This window comes from Lissotriton helveticus, chromosome 12 (assembly GCF_964261635.1).
Source record: "Lissotriton helveticus chromosome 12, aLisHel1.1, whole genome shotgun sequence".
In the NCBI taxonomy this organism is placed as follows: domain Eukaryota; kingdom Metazoa; phylum Chordata; class Amphibia; order Caudata; family Salamandridae; genus Lissotriton; species Lissotriton helveticus.
This window is the reverse complement of record NC_136073.1, coordinates 855455918-855479630: the sequence shown is the minus strand read 5'-3', so window position 1 is coordinate 855479630 and position 23713 is coordinate 855455918. Positions and strand designations below refer to the sequence as shown.

The 23713-nt window shown below is 47.3% G+C and overlaps 1 protein-coding gene and 1 long non-coding RNA gene across 2 annotated transcripts in view; both read right to left on the bottom strand.

Moving 5' to 3' along the window:
- The window catches only part of TNFAIP8L1 (TNF alpha induced protein 8 like 1), a 635767-nt gene that overhangs the window by 427091 nt on the left and 184963 nt on the right, over positions 1-23713 (bottom strand). The window lies entirely within an intron of this gene.
- On the bottom strand, positions 20345-23166 carry LOC144798716 (uncharacterized). The gene is made up of 3 exons (XR_013603625.1): positions 23076-23166; positions 21702-21833; positions 20345-20990 (listed from the first exon to the last, which is right to left on the bottom strand). It is a non-coding gene; the product is annotated as an uncharacterized LOC144798716 (long non-coding RNA).

The following is a 23713-nucleotide window of genomic DNA, read 5'->3' as shown; positions in this document are numbered from 1 at the left end:
GAGAGGGGAACAGGATGCGCATCACTCTCCTCTATAGCCACATGTGTGATGTATGGGACCGTATGGTACCAGTATGCCGCATATTGCGCCTGTGCACAGAGATAGTAGAGAAGGAAATCGGGCACACTGAAGCCTCCTTGTGCAAATGGGAGTGTCAGAGTCTGCAGGTCAACACGGGCCTGCTTGCCCGCCCATATCAGAGTCCTCACCAGGGAGTTAATGCGACGGAATATTTCTTGTGGCGGCGTGATCGGTATGTTAGTAAACAAGTATAACAATTTAGGCAACATGTTCATTTTAACAATTGCTATCCTATCGGCCAGCGATAGTGGCAAATGTATCCAGCGTTGGATGCTGTCTTCCAGCTTTGAGAGTACCACCCCGTAGTTCGCACGCAGGACCTCCTCTGGGTCTCTGTGATACATGACCCCCAGGTATCTAATCGGGTCTCGTTGCCACTCCAACGGAAAATCCACAGCAAAGGGGGAGGTGGTGTCCGTAAGGGGTATAATAGAGGATTTAGCCCAATTGATCGCTAGCCCCGAGTGTCCGCCAAATCTGATGTACTCCCTTAACAATGGGTTTAGGTGCGTCTCTGGATCACGAACATAGAGCAACATATCGTCCGCATATAGCGATATGTGTAGTGGTCTGGCTATAAATTGCAAAGCAGATTCTTTGTAGTTCTGACGTATTATGCAGGCCAGCGGCTCCAGCGCTAGAGCAAACAAGAGAGGCGAGAGCGGGCAGCCTTGCCTCGTGCCCCGTTCAATTGCAAATTTGTCCGACACATAGCCATTAATTTTAACCCTGGCACACGGTTGGGTATAGAGCAAGGAGATCCAGTCCACAAACCGTTTAGGAAACCCCATTCTATTCAGGACTGTAAGCATGTAGCGCCATTCAATGGAATCGAACGCTTTTGCAGCGTCGAGCATGACAGCCACCGCTTTAACCGAAGGTTGAAGATAGTGTGAGAGCGCAAACAGGGATCTGGTGTTATGTGTGGTTGATCTGGTTGGCACAAAGCCAGATTGGTCCGGCAGGACTAGACTAGTCATTAGGGGGGACAGTCGCCCCGCTAACAGTTTCGCTAGGATTTTTGAGTCCACATTGATCAGAGATAGTGGTCTGTATGAATCACACTCCTCCGGATCCTTGGATGGTTTAAGGAGGGCGATAATCATGGCCTCTCGCAGTGTGGGGGGGAGCCTCGATTTTTCAAAGGAGGTGCCGTACATGGCCACCAAATGTGGTGCAAGGACGTCCGCATATTGTTTATAAAATTCCGAGGTGTACCCGTCAGGGCCTGGCGCCTTACCGTTCGGAAGAGATCCGATCACCTCGGTCACCTCGTCTACCGTGATGGGCCTAGCTAGATATTCCCTGTGCGCATCCGACAGCCAGCCAATCGCCACATTGTGTAGGTAGTCATACGTTTCTGCCGCAGGAGCTGTGGGTTGTGACTGATAGAGCGACCCAAAGGAGTCGACAAAGCATTTCAATATGTCTGTAGCTTGTGTTTGCAGTATGCCCTCCCTAGTCTTCACTTTGAGTATCGCTGTTGGACCACGGCCTTCACAGATTTTCCGGGCTAGTGCAGCCCCCGGTCTACCCCCTTCACCAAAGGATCTAGCTAAGTGTTTGCGATCTCGGTACTTTATTTCGGACTCCAGGAAGTCCGTGTGTTCAGTGTGCACTTCGCGCAACTTAGATAGAAGGGAAACATCTTGAGTTGCCTCATACAACGATTCCAAGTCTCTCATCTGTTGCTCGCAGCGGTGAATTTGGCCCCTAATATCCTTCAGTACCCCTATAGTTGTGCTAATACAGACCCCTCTGATCGTGGCTTTAAATGCCTCCCAGAGGAGACACGGGTCGTCAGTTTTCTGTGCATTAAAGTCAAAGTAATCCCTAATCGCTTTTTTAATGGTGTCTGCATACACCGTGTCAGTGAGGGCTTGTGAATTGAAGCGCCAATGAAAGGGAGGAGGTGTGTATTGTGGAATTTCTAGTTGTAACAGGACCGGATTATGGTCCGACAGCGTGCGGGGTAGCACCTGCAGCCGTCGAACCCATAGTGCCAGGTCCTTAGAGCCTAGCCAGTAATCCAACCTTGACCAGCTGTTATGCGATGCCGTTATGTGTGTGGCCCCGGGTGTGTCAGAATGTTTCAGCCTCCAGAGATCCTCCAGAGCTAGGTCTTTCATCATGTGACTCACCAATAGGCGTGATTGTTTGTGTTGCTCCTGGGAATTAGATGAGCGGTCCAAGCCGTCTTGTAGGGTCATATTCCAGTCACCCCCGCATAATATGTGTGTACTAGTATGTCGTTGCAAGTGGTCCCAGACTTCCCGAAAGAAGTCCGGAGCGTCAGTGTTCGGGCCATACACATTAAACAACGTTACTCGCTGTCCCCTTAGTGTACCTGATACTAACACAAACCTGCCAGACGGATCTTGTGTAACGTGGTGAGACTCGAAACCAACCCCCCGCTTAATCAATATGATCACCCCTCTAGAATAGGAGGAGTATGAGGCCCTGTAGGCCGCCTCCGCCCACCTCGTCCCCAATTGTGCGTGAGTGCATGGTGCTAGGTGTGATTCCTGTAGGAACGCTATGTCTACATTCCACCTCTCCAGGCTAGCAAAAATCTGCCGAATTTTACGAGGTTGTGAGAACCCTCTAATGTTCCAGGTAATAATGTTCAAGCTTCTCCTACCCGTACCCCTAGAACCCATCAATTACGATTAATACATTACTTGACAGTTTTACCCATTTCAACACCTGAAGGTTTGTTAGCCTATCATTAGTATAAAGCCTAAGCACTACAATGGCAGTCCGTACCCACAGGGGAACAAAAAGGATAGATACCTCGAACTCTGTCGGTCTTTGCATACATTTAAACAACCCCCCACCCCACAACCCACCCACTCCAGCAACCCCAACCTGCCGAAGCCTCACCCCTACAGTGCACCATACCCCAGAACAATTAACCATAAATACAGTGCCCAGATTAGAACTCTTAGTGGGTTTTACCCTCCTGGAGGTCCGCTAGGAGCACAACTCTCCACCCGATAGACGGGTGCAGGCAATGCTATAGAACAGTTTAGCTACGCAGTTTGAGTGATCGTTCATCGCCGCCCCCATCACTCCCCAATAACACACCAACAACGTCATAACAATTTCCCCATGTGAGGGGCAGAACCAGTTGACATCAATTCCAGCATACGGCAGTAATCAGTACAGTTCACATCTCGACCCGTGTCTTAAATACCCCATGTAGTATATGCGCCGTCGGCAAAAGTAGCATTGTCTTAGACGTGCAGAGGTGGATGCATAGTTACCGGCTCACACCACGCAAGGTACATCAGCCATATGGTCGTCTCACCTTAGTGTGCACGATGAGAAGATACAACAATGGGTACTGCGGGCGGGATCCAGTCCGCCGGCTTGAGTCGGTAAACTGGCGCCCCGCCAAACCTCTTCCGGTAGTCAGTGCAGTGTGAAGGGGGGCACGGTAATGTGGGGAAGCCAAAAGCCATAGTCAAAATTATCACTATACAAATGAACCGCAGTTCCGGCTTCCCCAACAGTCGACCAACACCCAGTTAGACAGGCAGTACAGCTCCAACCCTAGAACACTGCATGCAAGAGTCTGGCGCCATTTTCGTCCCACCAGAGCACATGCCAGTGGCCGAGTTATAACACACATAGGTGAACCGCACAATACAACTCACCGCTGGTTGATCTGGAATCTAGCCACTGGTGTCAATCCGAGTCTTGATGTTGGTCCTTTTGCAAGTCGTCCCTCATCTCGCGCTGCACCTTTTTTACAAAGTCTTGGGCTGCCTTTGGTGTCGCCAGCACAATCGCTTTCTCCTTCCATACCACCCTGAGTCTCGCAGGATACAACATTGAGTATACAATGTGCAGGTCACGCAGTTTGGCCTTCACGGCGGTGTACTCCTTGCGGGCCTGTTGGACCGCTACCGTGTGGTCTGGATAAAACTCCAAGGAGTTGCCTTGATGTTGAATTTTCCCCTTTTCCCTTGCAAGTCGAAGGATCGTGTCTCTGTCACGATAATTGAGGATCCGCGCCACTACTGGCCTCGGTGTGGCGCCAGGCGGTGGTCTCGGGGCCAGCGATCTATGCGCCCGCTCCACGATGAAAAGTGGCGATAAGGCCTCCGCACCAAACAGATCCTTGCACAGATTCTCAATGTAGGTCTCCATCCTCCCTGTGTTGGTAGTCTCCGGTAGGCCTGCGATGCGTACGTTATTGCGCCTCGAGCGCGCTTCCAAATCCTCCTCCTTCGCTTTGATCACCTCCAGGAGACGTTCCATACCTGCGCATTTTGAAGTGGAGGCCCGCGCTTCGTCCTCGACCGCGGATATTCTTGTTTCGGCCTCATCTAGACGTTCACCATGCTTCTCCTGACGAGCGGCCATGTTGTCCATTCTGCAAGTCAGGTTATCCAGCTTGCCATTTATATCCTGCAAATTGGACTGGATTGCCAACAGAATCCTCTCTATGTTGTTGTTTGGCGCAGGCCCGGTATTATCGCTGTCGTCCCCCACATCTCCCGTGAGTTTCGTCGCCTTTTTGTTCTCAAACGATATTTTCTGCTGTTGCTTGTCTGGTTTTCCCATGTTGGCGGTTGGGGATGTTATCTTCTTGCTTGTGGGCCCAGATGCCCTCGTTATTCTAGCTGCGGCCGCCGTGGTGCACCACACAGGGTGCACAGCAATCTTTACGATAGTGTTCCACAGATTAGTAAGGGGCCACCACAGCTAGCCAACCAATTGTGTGGTAATGGGGGAGATCGCCAGCTGTTGTCCCACGTCGCAGCGTGGCGCAATACGGTTAGTTACCGGTCACGCGCCAGTGCAGACCTCGGGGCAGTCGATTTCAAACTGGCGCGCCCGTCAACACCCGGACTTCAACACTCCTGTGGCTGCTGGCATGTGCTGTGGGATCCCCCCTGACTCCACGCTGACCTGCCCTCTCAACATAGCCTGCGCAGTAGTCACGTCGATTGTGTCCGTACAGCAGCGCTACAGGCAGCAGAGAGCGCAGTATCCCGCCGGGAAACCAGCCAGGAAGAGGTGGGTGTGTGTCTGCCGGAGAAGAGGCGACAGTCCTTTCTGTCCGGTGCCGGCCGCCGCCATATTGTCAGGCATCGTGTAGCGGGATGCAGCAGAAGCACCCTGTCATCCGCTGGGGCAGGGGGCGAGACACCGGCACCGGAAGGCTCAGGGAGTAGGTCCTTACCCCTGTGGTGGTACCGCTGGCGTGGGAGGGTGATTATTCGCCGTCAGCTCCATGTACGTCCGACGGCTGTCCACCAGTGTCGGCCATCTTGTCAGGCAGCCCAACGCGCCAAAGTTTCACACGGAGTAAAAGTACTTAATGGACGTTCTTTGGAGCGCGAGTTGCACCGCAATCGGCGCAGCACATCTTCCCCCAACAGCTGATGAGCCCGGAGAGCGATTGGCAGGGGCGACAACGGCAATCGATCACTCCGTTTATGATCGCCCGGCGGAGCTGCAGCTCAGGCAGCCATTCCGCTGTGCGCCCCCTAGCGCCCTCTCACACAATTAAAAATTAATATAAAATTTTTTCGTCAGATAGACACCTGGCATGGGAACAGAGAATAGATAAACTAGCAGTCTCTGATCAGCTAGGCAGAGAGTAGTCACCCTACTAGCAATCTCTGCCTAGTTACCCACGCCCACCCCAAGTACTTTGCGGTCGCTATGATAATCCAATTTAGGGAGGTAGTTTTAACAATACGTAGAGCAACCATGCTGCTTTTAGTACCCAAATTTCTACACATGGGGGCCAACCACACACGTCTAGGAACAGAATATGCATGACAAACAAACAAAAAGTGACCCAGCGTCTCATTGCCTTCCCCACAAACTGGGCAAGTTGCTGGACCTCCATTTCTCCATTTAGATGTTAAATTACCAAGAGGTAGAGAGCCAGCCCTCATTTGGAAAAACAGTTTCCTGTCCATGGATTTAGTTATAATGTCCCAGTACATTTCAAACATTGGAAACAGTTTAGCTTCAAGGAAGGCAGTCGTCATAGACCCATTATTGTTGTTAAGGAGACTCTTGTTTTCAGCCTGTTCCCAATAAAGGTTTTTTATAAACAGCTTTGATGGAAAGGATGACCCGGTTGGATCAGACCACAATTCACTTAACCCTAGTTCACTTAATGCTGTTCTCAATGATCTAAACCATTTAATTTTATGAAATCGATCTGCTTTGATCACATCAGCAAATCCTTCTGCATATTGTGACAACTCGGGGGTGGTCCAAATTCTACGCCAATATAATATCGGTCGAAGTTTACACATAGCCGAGATTTCCTTCCTGCCAAGATCATATCTGAGTGGCAAGAGGGGACTGCTCTGTGGGGTACCAGTTAGTTTTCGGAGGAAGCTATTCTCTGACCTCTGTAGCTCCTGGAGGTTTTCTTGCCCCCACAGCTCTGCCCCATATAGTGCAGACCCTATTGCTTTAGCCTCATATATGATTAGTGGCGGTTTGATTGGCTTAGTTAAAGATTTCGTGTGCTCCTTAATAATGGTACCAGCCAGTTGTTTGTGTCTTAATACTGCCAGATTCAAGTGGTGGTTCCATCTGTTGTCATTTGAGATATGTATCCCTAGATAGGTAAAAGAATTCACAACTTCAAGGCAGCGCCCACTCATGGTTATTTTGGATTTAAAATTCCTACAAGGATTAAAAACCATGAGTTTAGTTTTGGCTGCGTTTACCTCCAAACCATGATCACAACAAAATTTGTCAAAAATTACCAATGCCTTTTGCAGACCACTTGGGGATTTTGATAAAATTAAGGTGTCGTCTGCGAACATTAAAATAGGAACTTTTGCACCAGCAAGTGAGGGAGCATCTACGGGCTCAGCTTGCATAAGGGGAACAATTCCATTTATAAAAAGAGTAAACAATGTTGGTGCCATTGAACAACCCTGCCGAACCCCGCGCTCGACAGGGAAGTCAATGGTATCGTTACCGTAGCCACCCCATTGGATCTTAGCATAAGTGCCCTCATGAAGTCTCATGATCAAGGTTAAAATAATCATCGGGACCCCCAGGGCTGCCAACACCTCCCACAACTTTGCCCTCGGCACCAGGTCGAATGCAGCCCGTAGGTCAACAAAAGCTGCATAGAGACTGCATCCGCCCAGGACCACTGTCCGCCATTGTATCAGTTGGAAGCGGAAGACCTGGTCTACAGTGCTAGTTGCTCTGCGAAAACCAGCCTGAAAAGGGGATAGGACGTTCTGCTCCTCAGCCCAATCAAGCAGATTATTAATGAGTACACGTCCTACCACTTTTTGGACCGTGTCTATTAAGCTGATTGGGCGATAATTACAGGGTTGGGCACGATCCCCCTTTTTATATACTGGTATAATGACAGCACCCCGCCAGGATACCGGGATTTCAGCCCCCCTGGCTATATGGTTTAATAAAAGGCAGATGTATTTACTCCACCTGTCGGTGTCATCTAAGAAGACATCCGCCGGGACTCCGTCATTACCCGGGGCTCTGCCCCTATGAACAGATTTCAGGGCAATCAGGATTTCACTTAGCATAAAAATATCTTCATCTGCGAACAGATGTATAAGGTTGGAATTACTACCAGGCTGATCTCTGGAAGAGTACTGCTCGCTGAAGAACTTAACCCAGGCATCATGAGGGACATTGTTGTTGGGAGGCTCTGGAGATCTATCATGGCCCCATTTGACAATATGCCAAAATTGTCTAGAATTTTTACTTTCACTAGCACATCTCAGTTTCTGCCAGTGGTCTTCGTCCCAGTCTCTTTTTGCCCTGGCGATACAGTTTTTGTAGTGCTTCCTGGCAGACCGAATCTCACTCAGATTATTGTTTTTGATTGCAGCTCCTAGTTTAAATCTTGCTGCCCTGCAATCTTGGTTATACCACTTTGCTGAATTAAATGGACAAGCCCTGTTGTTTCGTGCGGGTTTTAAGAAAAAGTTTTTGACTTCATCAAAGAGAGTCGTATGAACTTTATTAACATCTTCTTGTCCTTGTTCAAAAGCAGTAATATTTTCCAATGCCAGAATGGCCTTGTCTGCCGCTGCTCCTATCTTTTCCAGGGCCTGTTGGTCCGTCTTAACACCAGACCATCTTAACCTACGCATATTATTGGATTGCATGATCGTTGGCGGCACAAGTAAGTCACAAGGGTTTGGAGTGATTACATTAGATGTCCACCAATTATGCGAGACGCATAGCGGGTCGTGGTCACTTTCTATCCTGGCTGTAACTACCATGTCACTGAGAGATGGCCATATCGATGTACTACAGATGACATAGTCAATACGACTTTTGCTTCGCCCGTTATTAAACGTCATGGCGGGAACACGGTCTGATTGGGTTCGGCCGTTCAGGGCTCATAACCCATGCTCCAAGCACATGGCGTTTAGACCTAGGATGTCGGCCGTCCACCGAGTTATCGGGGGGGACTCTAGTGTGGGAATGTCCCAAAGCTTGTCTTCCTCCGATCCCAGAGGAGAATCACCAGTGATGAGAGGTTCGAATGTCCGATTCAAATCACCTGCAATTAAAATGTTTTTTCCTGCAGATTGGGTCTCAAGAAGTGTAAAAAGGCACATTAGAACCTCGGATCTACCTTTGCTACCACCTCTAGCATAGATATTATATATATCCATGGAGAGGGGTAAATCACTGGTCAATCTGATAAGCTGGATATCTTTTTGGTCAAGTTCCACACATTTTACAGCAATTTTTAAAGACTGCCTAACCCATATAGTAAGGCCCCCCATCGGCCGCCCTTTAGGGCCCTTAATAGCAGGAACATAAAAGTTTACATACCCCAATGCAAAAGTAGGCTCACAGGCCCAAGTCTCTTGAAAAATACAGAGGTCGTACTTATTAATAAATTCAAACCAATCAGCGCTGTCCATTTTGGAAGATATTCCAGCCACATTCCATGACAAAAGATTCCCTGAGATAGGTGTCATAAGAATACCGGGGTTTGTAGTATGCGTGTTTAACACCTTACCCCCAGTAGCCTGGTCTATGGTTGTTACATTAGATAACCCAGGTAAATCAACAGTCAGAAGCCCCAGAGGGCTAGTTGTTGTAAAATTACAGGCTAAATCAGATGTACTTTTGGCACAAAGAGGCACGGCAACAGTGTTACAGGTAAATGGTTGTCAATCGCAATCGCTTAAGTTAGACAATGCAGAAAAACGATTTTCCAACCCCAGACCCCAGTCCACTGAAGCAACATCCTTCCTCCCCCTCTTAGTCACAATGTTCCATTTGGTTCTTAGAATACTTGAGTTTGGTCCGCTTCCCTTTCTAGGATAAAAGAAGTGCAAAGTCAATGGAACAATTGAAGTTGTTCGCCTTTGTGGTGGTAAGATGTTTGGTAGGATGTTAGGCAAGACCCCAGGGTCGGAGAAGTGGAGAACGACACACTCCCCGTTGAACTTTTTCACCCTGTCCCCGATCCACTGTACCCTTCTCACTTTGACGAGCTCTTCAGAAAGTTGCTGCTTTCCCCAAGGAGTAATTACCATGTTGGTGGTTAACCATGATAAAGATTTGTTTCTTAGAGAAGATGTAGTTTCCCGCTCTCCTTGAGCCAAGGGAGGAACATTGGCAAGGACAAGTACCAGTGGGGAAGCTTCAACCACAAGCTCGAAAGTCCCTTTTTCAATAAATGGGTCTTCAACAGCAGGAGCAGGGATCGAGGTAATATGGGAATCACCTGGTAGATTGTTATTACTTGCCATTAGGGGGTTTGATACAGGGACGGGGATGAGACCACTAACAGCTGTAGTTACTGATTTGTTTACGAATTCCTCTATCTTTGCAGAGACATTTTCCGGAAGTTTCCCTATCTCACCCATGGATTTTTGTAATAGACCTTCCAGTCGGTTAACCTCAGAAGTTAACTTATCTATTTTGCTAACCAGGGGTTTGACCACACCTTTAATTTTTGTGTCCATCAGAGCCAGTAGTTTATTAAATTGGGCATTCGAAAGTGTAACATACGCTTCATTAGTCAGGTCAAGCTCCTCTTCCTCAGAGTGTTTCCTCGGGAGGTTTGCTACTTTATTCTTAGCTGACCTGAGACATTCCCGTTTACCCGGGACGGGTGCTGGAGGGGAGGTAGAATGATCATGACTAATAATTGTATCAGCCAATACCTCGTTGACGCTAAGGTCTTCAGCTCCAGCAACAGTACCACTGGGCTGTATAGTGATAGTATCTGAAAACAAGTCAAGTGTAGCACTATTAGTGCTATTGTTGATTAGAAGGCCAAAGGGATCATCAGCCTCGATGTCAATGAAGGGAGATTGAGCAGGTGAGTCTATTCCCAAAGAGGCTCTTCTGTCGATGTTAATTTTTTCAACTACTTGCACCAGATAGTTCTCAATAGAGTTACTAGAAGTGGTTAACTTTTTTGGAGGCATCATATACTTTATATACAACCAAAGTCAATGTAACTTACGTAGCAGTCTGCACGGCAGATGTCGATGCGCAGAAGCGTCAGCTCCAAAGCAGCGAACCAAGAGACCAGGCCCAACCCAACCTTGGCCAACCTCGGACGGCCTCAGACGGCCCGCCCTTTGCCCGGGCTTCGCCCGGCGTCCCGCGAGACGGGGGTGATGCGCTATTTGAGCGCCTCCAGGCGCGCTGGTGACGCTGGTGACGCGGCGTGCGCCGCTTGGCCTTCTGGGAAATGTAGTTCCCTCGACCGCACTCCTCTCGGCCACCTCGTACTCCCAGATGGCAGTGGAGTCGGGCAACGCGAGGCGGGAGGCGGGAGGGCAAAGCAGCAGTAGATGAAGGTTTTCTGCAGATCTCCTACTTGTCCGGGCAGCAACAGCAACAGCGTTTCGCCAGTAAAGGCGAGGCTGGAGACACAGTATATCACAAAGGACAGTGTGGCATCACAGAGGAGGAGGCTGGAGGCGCAGTATATCACAAAAGACAGTGTGACATTACAGAGGGTGAGGCTGGAGGCACAGTTTATCACAAAGGACAGTGTGACATTACAGAGGGTGAGGCTGGAGGCACAGTATATCACAAAGGACAGTGTGACATTACATAAGGCGAGGCTGGAGGCACAGTATATCACAATGGACAGTGTGACATTACATAAGGCGAGGCTGGAGGCACAGTATATCACAAAGGACAGTGTGACATTACAGAGGCCGAGGCTGGAGGCACAGTGTGACATCACAGAGGAAGAGACCACGGCACAGTGTGACATCACAGAGCATGAGGCCGGAGGCACACAGTGACGTCACAGGGGAAGTGCTCTTAGGCACAGTGTGACATAACAGAGGAAGAGACCTCTGCACACTGTGACATCACAGAGCACAGTATATCACAAAGGACAGTGTGACATTACAGAGGAGGAGGTTGGAGGCACAGTGTAACATTACAGAGGATGAGGCTGGAAGCACAGTATATCACAAAGGACAGTGTGACATCACAGAGGAGGAGGTTGGAGGCACAGTGTAACATTACAGAGGGTGTGGCTGGAGGCACAGTTTATCACAAAGGACAGTGTGGCATCACAGAGGAGGAGGCTGGGGGCACAGCATATCACAAAGAACAGCGTGACATCAGAGGACGAGACTGGAGGCACAGCGTGACATCACAGAGCACGAGGCACAGCGTGACGTCACAGAGGAAGAGGCTTCAGGCACAGTGTGACATCACAGAGCACGAGGCTGGAGGCACACAGTGACGTCAGAGGACGAGGCTGGAGGCACAGCGTGACGTCAGAGGAAGAGGCTTCAGGCACACTGTGACATACCAGATGAGGAGGCCTCAGGTACACTGTGACATCACAGAGCATGAGGCTGGAGGCACAGCGTGAAGTCAGAGGACGAGGCTAGAGGCAGAGAATGACATCATAGAGGAGGAGGAGGCCTCAGGCACAGTGTGACATCACAGAGCACGAGGCTGGAGGCACAGCGTGACGTCAGAGGACGAGGCTAGAGGCAGAGAATGACATCACAGAGGAGGAGGAGGCCTCAGGCACAGTGTGACATCACAGAGCACGAGGCTGGAGGCACAGCTTGTCATCACAGAGGAAGAGGCCTCAAGCACACTGTGGACAGTGTGGCATCACAGAGGAGGGGGGTGCAACTAGTGATGTTGTTGTCATTCTGCACTGTTGGGTGTGAAGTTGGAGGTTATCTTATCTATATGTAACACACAGAACCTTGCAATCCCTGTACCCTATTACCAGTCGAGCTGTGACCTCTCTAGTCTACTGTAATAAGAACATGAAGAAGTTACTCAACTGTTATTACAGTTGAGTTGTGACAGCATAATGTCTGCTGTGGAGCCAGCAGCCAAGGTCACAGGCAGGCCGTGCAGAATCATTAAAGCTGTAATTTAAATAAGGAACAGAGAACTGGCTTTTGTTCTGCTGTTCTTCTAAAATGAGCATTGGTCAGCAGAAATAGAGATTAGCAGCCACACGTTTACTTCTGGCATACTTCAGGTCATTACAGGAAAGATAACCCTCTCTGCATATGTCTACATATCCGGTGCTACCGTATTTTAATCTGCCTTGCAGTAAAATAATTCTGATAACTTTAAGCAACAAATTGCTAACTGCTGTTTGGTTTGTTTAAATTAGCACTATATATTTCACTTGTGTTCGCTATTTCTGCAACCTTACTATCTCTTCCATATGAAACAGCAAAACACAAGGCATTGAAAGGGTTTGTTCGTAGGGTGATCACCCGACCTTGTATTATAAGGAATAAAATACCCTCTGCTGTATGTTAAATGTATAGATAGTGCAAGATATCTTGTGGTTTTTCTTGACCTTATAAATGAACTTGACCTTCAGCCTCGTTCCTTTATATGGTTAAGGAACTCCTCTGTACTTGCGATATCTTTTTAATGTACGTTAGGGGGCTTTATCTAAAATGTGTTGTAGATGCTGCTTCTTGATTACCTGGGCAAGTGGCATTGTGTAGTTATAGAAAAACAATGATGCTGATGAGGAACCTTGCCCTACGAGGACTTGTGGGCCGCTTCTCTTTGACACCAGCGACTAGCAAATCATTCCTTTTGTCCACAAGAAATCAGTAAGTGGAGCATTGACTAAGTCGCAGCTACGACACTGTAGGCAGGGCTCTCCAAAGTCGGTCCTGGATGCCCTGATCCATGCCAGATTTTTAGCCTATCACCATTTAGATAAATTAACCCTGGGCGAAGAACTACGCTCCGTTCGCGGAGCTTGCGGAGTTTCGGCAGCTCCGCGTTCCGCGGAGAACGCGTAGCTGTCGATAACTCCGCGATCCGGTGCGTAGCGTAGTTCTCGCGCGCTGAATAACATTATCGCGTGCGCGGCAATGGCTTACCTTCGTTCTGCGTTCGTTTTTTCCTGGTCGCTTGTGCCACCATGTTTGGAAACACTCTCGCACAGTCCCGTGCGACTGTGCGAACGCGATAACGTCATTTTGATGCGAGATAGCGTCATAAGGATGCGCGAGGATGCTTTTTGGTAAGATCGAGTTGCCGAACACGCAGAAACTGCATTCTTGCACAGAATAACTCGCGAGCATGTTAAAACCATAATAAATTACCATTTTGGTTAGGAAAAAAAAGCAAAAAACCTTAAAGTTGTACCTTTGGCTTTATTTTTAGGGGGGAAGGACCCCTCTTTTTGTTTCTACTCTTGTTTTGCAGAGTAAGGAGGAAGGGCTCTTGAGTTTACAACTTCCTGTTCCTGTCCACCAGGCTCCTCCCAGTGCTTTGTCCATGTGGTGCTCACTTTCCTTTGGATTTTGAGCTGGAAGGATCACTTTCTGTCTGTGTTGGCTGCATTACTGATTTACCTTGGATTTAATGAGGACTTTTTGAATTGGAATTCTCTTTTTCAAGTAAGTTTGGGTAATGTATGAGTGATGTAGACTTGTGCTTGTTTGATTTGATTTTTTTTTTTAACTACAGTATTCAATCCTGGAATTAAATTATTGATGGAGGCCTGTACTTTCATGAGGTCCCAAATTGTAATTTTTTTCTAACATTGCATTTTGTGGAATTTAAAATGTTTCTAATTTTTAAGCCAATATCTGACCCTAGTACCCCATGTAGTTAGTGTGTAGGCATGCATGAGTTCATTGTATTAACTTTCTGTGGTTGGCCTGGCCATGTGTTGGCGGCCATTTAATGTTTCCAGCCACTTTGCTCTTGCCATAGGCCTCCAACCTTGTGGCCTACTCTGGCAGTAGGCCATAGGTACTACTCATAGGGTCATGAAAGTTAATCAACTGTTTTTGTGGTGTACCCTTAATGTGAAAATCATGGATGGCTTGGATTGATATAGAAAATCTTATTTTTATGTGTGGGGTATTTCTGGTTTTGGGTGTGTTTAAACTTTAAATACTCTGTCAATTTCTGCCATTAGGTAACCCTAGGAATACAGCTTGGGTAGTTTTGGTAACTTCGCACAGTGTGAGCACGTGAACTTACATTTTTTGTCTTGTTCGCGCACTCAATGTACTTGCTCGGGAACGCGAACACGACTTTTTATTCCGTTCGCGCTGCCGAACATGCCGATTTAGCATTCTCGCGGACAATATGTCCCGAGTTGCATAAAAGTTTCTCAAAAATGTTGCAGGTCTTTCTTGTGCACCTAAAAAGTCCTCATTTATGTTATGTTCTCATTTTGGTAGTAGTTTGCTCTTTTTGGAGCATGGACCACTTCCATTTTCTCTCCTCTATGTTATTTTTTTTTTTTTTTTGGGGTGGGGTGACCAATTTGGGCGGTGGTGTGGTGTGTCCATTTTCTGAAGCAAAGCATTGTCCCTTTGCCATAGGCATTATTGTCTGTCTTCTCTTTCTTGTCATGTTGTTGGTGGTGGCCAGGCCATGTGGTGGCGGCCATTTTGTGTATGCTTCCTTTGTGATTTATTTTGCCATGTTGTTGTTGGTGGCCAGGCCATGTGGTGGAGGCCATTTTGTAAAGTTGTCCATGTTGTTGTTGGTGGCCAGGCCCTATGGTGGTGATCTTTTTGTGTATGCTTCCTTTGTGATTTATTTTGCCATGTTGTTGTTGGTGGCCAGGCCATGTGGTGGAGGCCATTTTGTGTATACATCCTTTGTGATTTTGCCATGTTGTTGTTGGTGGCCAGGCCATGTGGTGGCGGCCATTTTGTGTATGCTTCCTTTGTGATATATTTTGCCATGTTGTTGTTGGTGGCCAGGCCATGTGGTGGAGGCCATTTTGTAAAGTTGTCCATGTTGTTGTTGGTGGCCAGGCCCTATGGTGGTGATCTTTTTGTGTATGCTTCCTTTGTGATTTATTTTGCCATGTTGTTGTTGGTGGCCAGGCCATGTGGTGGAGGCCATTTTGTGTATACATCCTTTGTGATTTTGCCATGTTGTTGTTGGTGGCCAGGCCCTATGTCGGCGGCCATTTTGTGTGTCCTTCCTTTGTGCTTTTGCCATAGGCATAGGCCTCCAACCTTGTGGCCTACTCTGGCAGTAGGCCATAGGTACTACTCATAGTAGGGTCATGAAAGTTAATCAACTGTTTTTGTGGTGTACCCTTAATGTGAAAATCATGGATGTCTTGGATTGATATAGAAAATCTTATTTTTATGTGTGGGGTATTTCTGGTTTTGGGTGTGTTTAAACTTTAAATACTCTGTCAATTTCTGCCATTAGGTAACCCTAGGAATACAGCTTGGGTAGTTTTGGTAACTTCGCACAGTGTGAGCACGTGAACTTACATTTTTGTCTTGTTCGCGCACTCAATGTACTTGCTCGGGAACGCGAACACGACTTTTTATTCCGTTCGCGCTGCCGAACATGCCGATTTAGCATTCTCGCGGACAATATGTCCCGAGTTGCATAAAAGTTTCTCAAAAATGTTGCAGGTCTTTCTTGTGCACCCAAAAAAACAGAATTTGTCATTTGGTTGTTGTTTTGGGAGCCTGGGCAGGGGTTTCTTTGTATATGTTTTTGCGGTGTTATGTTTACAACCTCTGTCTTAGCCATGGGCTATTTATTCCTTGCACATTAACCTGTCATGTGCAGCAGGCATCCTCGTTTTTCTGTCCATATTGGTATCTATAGGCCTGCTTGACTTTATTGGTTCTTTCTGGACTTCATGTGGCCTTTGAGCTGTGGTGCTGCTGGACTGGTATTATTAGTCTTCTGTTTTGTCTTTTATACATTGACCTGTGTGTCTTTCAATTGTTCATGTTGCCTTACTGCTTGTTTGACTGATGTTGTTCTGCCTTCTTTACTTGTAGGTGCACAAAAAAGACTGAGGAGGTGCTGGTTGTTTTTTCATCCATCGCTCGTTCTACTGCCAGACGGACGTCCTTCAGTTGTACGCCACGTGTGGTGTGTGACTCATCTGACCAGACATCTCTGCAATTTGTGCTGCTGTGAGCTGACTGACATCAGAAGAAGATGGGCCCTAAGAAAGCTACCAGGTCCTCCACCACAAAGAAAGTTGCTGCGAAGAAGGAACAGCAGAAGGAAGTGTCACTTAAGTCTGGTATGGACCCCAAAACCTTTTTTGGCACCCCAAAAGGTACGCCTGCAGCAGCGGGGTCTGGGGTGCAAGCTGGGACCAGCACATCTGCATTAGTGGGGGCAAGCCAGCATCCCAGGGCCAAGCACATGATGAGGGTCGAAGAGGTAGCCAGCCTTCTGCTTGCGAGCAGTGATACTGAGCCAGAACTAAACTTATCGCTGTCTCAAAGTAGTACACAATCCACGCAAGATGGAAGTGCTCAACAACCACCGCCAGCAGTAGATGTTCAACAACCACAACCACCGCCCGCAATAGGAGTTGTTCACCCACAACCACAACCACTTCCCGCAACAGTTGTTGAACAACCACAACCACCGCCCGCAACAGTTGTTGTTGAAAAACCCCAGCCCGCAATAGTACTTCCTCAAGAACAACAACCACCATCTCCGCACCAAATAGTAGTAGTTGTTCCTCCCGAAGTCGGGGCAGTTCAGGAAGTAGAGCCTCCTTCCGAGCAAGAAGAAGAGGAAGCCACTTCTGTAGGTGATCTATTTCCTTTGAATTCACCAAGGGAAAGGAGGGTTAGTGCATCGAGTTCTTCGCAAAGCATCCCTTCCGATGACCTTGATACGGATTGGCAGCCACAACTATCTGCGCATTCAAAGGAGAGACATCCCAAGAAGACCATGCTAGGAAAAAGGAAGTTTCCAGGCAGGCTTGAACTTATGGAGGTCGATGTAGGTGAGCAGGATACTGCTGGTGATAAAGACGGGTCTGACACTGTCATCATCACAAGCGTTATTCCTGGTGCAGAGGATGTAGAGACAAACATTTTCACCCTATCCAGAAATGCTGCAATGACTGATGAGCAGGTACCACGCATAACTCCTACACACTCAACACCCACAGTAACACCAGCTCCAATTTTTTCAACAGCGAAGGCCCGGCAGCATCCGACATCCAGCAGAAGCGCCACTTCAACAGAAGGAGGTAGTGGCAGTACTAGGACTGAGCTGTCCCATAGTGAAATTCCACAATCCTCCAGTCCATCCGGCATTGGCAGTGGGTCCTCCTCTTCCTATGGCAGGAGACAAAAGTTTACCTCCCCAGTGTGGGACTTCTTTACGGTTCACCCAGTTCAGGAGAACATTGCTGTATGCACCATTTGTCATGCCAATGTTAGTCGTGGTAAGCTTGGTACAAACTATGGGACTGGAGGCCAAACGACCCATTTGAAAAAAACACACGTGATCAGGTGGGAGAACCACCTTGCAAGCTTAAAAAATGTTAGCACTCGTGTTGGTGGGGATACAGTGGTACAAGGTCCACTCATGGTTGACCAGGAGGTAGAAGAAGAGGGAGACGATGACCTTCTATCTAGGAGTGGTACACAATCGACCCCTGTCGCCAGCACTGGAGTGGTAAAGTCCACATCCTCCGCATCTGCAACTTCTCAGTGGCACCAGAGTCAGCTGGAAACACCAAGGAGTGCAAAGTCTGCGATGCAAGGTGGTCCGTCTAGCACAACTCAAAGACATGCAAAGCAGCTTACCATTCCTAGCATGTTAAGGCAGGAGGGAAAGTACGAGCGGAACCACCCAGTAGCACGTTTATACAATGCCAAACTTGCGAAAATGTTAGCACTGGACCTTCTCCCATTTTCATTTGTTGAGGCTGTTGGATTTCTGGAATTAGTGGCAACCCTCTGCCCAAAATGGAACGTTCCCAGTCGCTACTATTTTGCCCGAGTGGCTGTTCCAGCACTACACCACGATGTGCTGGAATTGATTGGGAAAGCCTTACAACAGAGTGTTGTCCATTGTATCCACCTGACAACAGACATGTGGAGCAGTTGCGATGCTACAGATTTCATGTGCATCACCGCACACTGGATCTCTTTTGCAGGTGTTAAAGACAAGTTAACTTCAGGCCTCCGTGACGTTGCTGGAATTTTTAATGATACGCGCAGACATGCAACTATAGCCATGTTTGGTATGGACAAAAGTCATACTGCTGAAAACATTTTGTCTGACTTTAACGACAAGGTCTTTGAATGGCTGAAACCAAGAGGCCTTAAGATTGGTTTTGTTTCCACCGACAATGGCAGTAATGTAGTGAAGGCAATGAGAGAAGGACATTATTTCAGGGTACCCTGTTTGGCACACTGCATAAACTTAGTCGTGCAAGACTTTCTGAAAAATGAAGCCAAAGTCAGCAACATAATGGCCATCTGCAGAACAATATGCACGCACTTTAACCATTCTTTCAAAGGACGGAAGCTGCTACGGGTCATTCAGCAAGAGCATAGGTTGCCAGTCAAAGCACTGATCCAGGAGGTCCCAACACGTTGGAACTCAACTTATTTCATGCTTGAGCGTCTCTTTGAGCAGTACATCCCACTGAATGCTTATGTCATGTCAAGAAGATTAGGGGATCCTACTGTTAATCTTAAAGCCCTGACCATTGAGATGTGGCAGTGGGACCTCATTAAATGCATCACAGAGATGCTACAACCCTTTGAGGTCTTCACACGTGCAGTTAGCAGGGAGGACTGTACTATGGGCCAAGCCATCCCATTGTTGTACATGCTTGAGCAACAGGTGAAGGAGGTCTGTGAAACATACGAAGGTGACGAACAAAAAGTTGATGCATATACCTTAGCCAAGGGCTTAGTCAACCGCTTGTGTGAAAATGTAAGGCTCAACAATATTGTGTCAGGTGAACATTACATAACTGCAACAATCTTGGATCCACGGTACAAATTATTTGTCAGCAGTAACGAAGTAATTCCATTTTCAGATGAGGATGTTGACAAGTACAAAACTTCCATAGCTGCGGAAGCTAATGAGTTAGAAACTGAACGGCTGTTACTTAAAGGCCTGCCACTGCCAGCCCAGGCCAGTCCAAGTACTCCTGACGCAAGTTCTTCACAGCGTGAGAGCAGTGCGTCTGCTTTCCAGCAGGCACCAACAGTACCAAAAGCAGCACCTACACGATCTGATTCAGCAGACCCAACCAAAAGCATAACTGCTTTTTTTCTACAGAAAGGGATGGGTAAGTCCGTTGCTGTTGCAAAGGGAAAAGAGGACCAGCAAAGCCGAGCACCAATGAACATTGAGCGGATGGTTCAGGCCTATCTGGATGACACAACAGAGGTGTTCATGGAGCAAAGCCCATTGGTCTATTGGTATGAAAGAAGGAGACAGTGGCCAGTGCTGAGCAGGCTGGCGATAAAGTATCTGGCTTGTCCTGTAGCCAGTGTCTCCTCTGAGCGGGTTTTCAGTGCTGCTGGTGCCATTGTCACATGGAAAAGGACTAGTCTCTCCCCCAAAAGCGTGGAGCGGCTGACAATGATAAAAATGAATCAACGCTTCATACCACCAGACTATCAAGTACGTGAATCACCGCCGGATGAAGAAAGCGAGTGTGAAGAAGACGTCCTCACTACTGGGTTACATGACCTACTTCTGTCTGAACGCACAGAGTTTGAGGACGAGCTCCTCTTCCCTGACAACTAGGACAGGTATATTAAAGGAATGATGCAATGCATTGCATAGGATTGTTTAGCCGACTCTGAGCAAATGTGCATGGAATTAAAGTATACTAGTAGTAACTTCAGACTCACGTGATGGGCAATTTTCCCATGTTATTTAATAATATAAATTATTTATGCACTTGTGACCCTACTACTACAGGTGCAGTCAGTACTTAATTTATCGTTCGTAGTTCATGTTCATGTTGCACAACGTACATTATTTGGTGAAACAGTCCCCCCTCCACCCCCCCAACAAACACAAATGAACTTCAAATGTTTTCTTGTGAAAATATCTTTGTTTTATTTTTATATTTTCATAATGATAATAGAAAAATAAAATATATAACAAATGTAACCCCCTGACCCAGAGCTGTCCCTACCCTCCCCTAACCCCAACCAAATTTCAACCCAAATGTACACCCCAACTCCCACATCCCACCCACCAACAAAAGGATTAAAAAAGGGGCAAAAAACAGGGTCCATTTCAAAGCCGGCGGGCTTTCAGGTGTTTGTCCACCAGTATCTTCACACGCTCCTCTAGACCGTCCTCCAGCTTCTTCCGCTCCTCCTCCAACTTCGCTACCCGGCGGAGAATCTTTGCTTTGAAATCACGGCACCTACACTTGCATGCATGTTGTTGTTGTTGTTGTTGTGGGGGGGCCGCCGAAGATGTAACAATGCGGCGGCGGGCGGCTGCCTGACCACGGCGACGTAGTCCTGCAGGCTTGGGGCCCGGGGCATTGGAAGAGGCAGCAGCTGCTGCCGCCGCCTCCTCCTCCTCCTCCTCGGCCTGATCCACCAGCCGGCGGTAGGCCTCTACAATTGCCTGCAGTTTCCGCTGCCGGGCCCGGACTGCCAACTCCTTCCTTGTTGGTTTTTGGGAAGGAGTAACTATAAAGAAAGAAACAGAATTGTTGTAATCCAAACTCCCCGCAAATCAAGAACACAACATTGATTCAACACATAGTGGGCGGCACAGTAGCACTAGCAAGCAAGCTGAGTACCAGAAATTGTGTTGCGTCTATCTTGAACATTCTACAGCCTCTATTAATTTTTCGGACTTTTTGTCACGGCATTATGCCTGCCCTATTAGCATGGGTGTACTTCAACGGTCACACACATTAGAACGAACACCTGTCTTTTTCATATCTCCTTTTGTTCCGGGAAGGCGGGAACACTCTCAAAGTAACATTAATTAACAGGGGGCAGCTAGTAGCACATGTCTAGTAAAGACTATAATACTTTATACCGCGCAACAAACCTTATTTGGTTTGTGTTTCACCAGCAACGACCCATGCACCCAGTCGTCCCCTCCTTCCCTTGCCTTTGGGTTTGCCCAAAACACCGCTGCTGCTGAGACTATCCACTAACCACCGGTATTGGGTGTGTCTCCCAACCACGCTGGCAGCTGTGTTTTCCCCTTTACATGCTTTAACAACAACCCATGCATCCGACTGCTATCAGCCACTTGCATTACTGTAGTGGTAATGCTTAGCATGCTAATGACAAGTAAAGGTAACATCATATATTTTCCAGTAGAGTACAGTGAGAAAGTTTTCCCCTCCCACCAAGTAATGCAGATCACTATTGAATGTAACTTACCATCGCCCGCCGCTGTTGGCTCCCCCCCCACTGCTGCTGGTGTAGGTGCCTCTGTTCCTCCTGTCCCCGCCGGGATCGCTGAAGCTGCGCCGCTGTCCCCGTCGGCACTGGTCGATGGTAAGGGTTCTGCACCTATAAAAATAAGTACACCTTTTTAGATGGATGCACAGCCCCCTTTGTACTTGTTCACCAAGAATGGAGTTCTTCAAAACAGTTAAGTCCAACGTACGTAATCAGTATGAGTCCACATTGCATAGTACAGCAGAGTCACTACACATATTATTAGCATTCATTGTTATGGTATGGTACCCAAGCTCATCTCATCTGTCCTGCTACTCTAGTCCTTGGAAATTGGAAGTGAACTATGTAACCTTTGTACATCAATGTATCCAGTTTTGCGCATGTTAACTCGCAGCTTGTTGCGCAGTACGAGAAGACGCTCTGGGGCAACACATCATTGTTCAATGCATACACCTGAAGAGGTGGGAAAGTAAAAGGGCCCGTATTTAAGTTTTCTATGTGGATTGTGGAATAGAGTTTGCTTACAGGTTACAACTTCTTTTTAGCATGGCTGCATAAAACTGGCATAAATGTATTTAATACTGTCTAACGTGCACCACTTTTGTCATTATTTTTCGGCAGGTGAGAAGATTGCCTTCTACGAAGCGGACATTTCCATAGCTTACAAAAAAAGAGGAATATCTGACCAGTATACGTTGGTGAGAGGTCTCCGATAGTTGCCACATTTCCCTATTGTGCACTAGTAGCTGTACAAATGTTGATTACTTTATTATGCCTGTTTTAACTCTGGATTTTTTCTGGTGGGCCCTTCAACGTATTGGACGGAACAACTTAAAAACATTGATGTTACTTACTTACTTCTAACAAAATAAAGCTTTTGAATGACCACTTTGACTCTGAAGTTTATTTTCAGTGTCTGTTGTCTTAGAGACTCACACGAGTGAGTGAGCAAAAGGGGGTTTCTTAGGTAACGGTTTGTGTCCTAAAAGCATTCGGCATCTTGGTATTGGGGTTCAGGAGTGTGATTTGAACAATAGACCAATGACTCAGGCCATATAGGCTGACGTTCAGTGAATTGTGCGTTCCTCAGAGTTCTGTGACTGAGGTGTAAGTAAGGTCCAACCTGCCTATCAGTACCAACAACATCCAATTTTCGTGTGCATAGTTACATAGTTGTGTAATATGTATATAACTCCATAGGAGATAGAAGAATACCCACAAGACTAGTAGTGGTATACTAACGTTTACAAAAATACTAGACAAACATCATTCTGGATGCATACTTGGTTGCTGTCAATTGACAAAGCACTGCAGACACATTACAGAGGAAAAAACAAGCACTGTTGGACTTACTGGGGACAGCAGCAGGATCCTCAGTAGAGGAGCTCTGTGTAACTGGTGGTTCACCCGCCGACTCGGTCCCTGTATTCTGCTTGCCCCTGGGTTCTGTGGTTCATGTAAAAATTAAAATAATAAACAAAGAGAAAAACATTGAGTGCTGTGAAACATAGACATCATTGCAAATCACACTGCTACAGTGGAACAGAGCCGGAGGCAACAAATCCATGCCAGGGGCCGCAACGCAAATATGTATCCATCCTTAGAGTATTATTAAATTAAGGATATCTATTGGTGCGGTGGCCCCTGAAGTTTGGTGCCCCTGTGCAGTTGCACAGCTTGCACATGCCCCCTAGAGCCGGCCCTGGCTGAGGTAAGAAGAACAAAGTAACGTTAGCATTCTTTGCAAGAAAAGGATTCCATTCATGCAGAAGAGAAGGCCGTGAAAAAAATGCTACAATATGCAAACAACGTACAATTATCCATCCACCGCTATTTCACTGACGGACAAAGGAAGGACAAGACTCTATTAATAGCATTAACTAACTTCAGTTCTCAACAATAAAGAAAATCTCACATCAATAAACAGCAACAGCTAGCGCCAAGTTGAAACAACACGCAAGAGCCAGTGAAGAAGAAGAACACTGTCATAC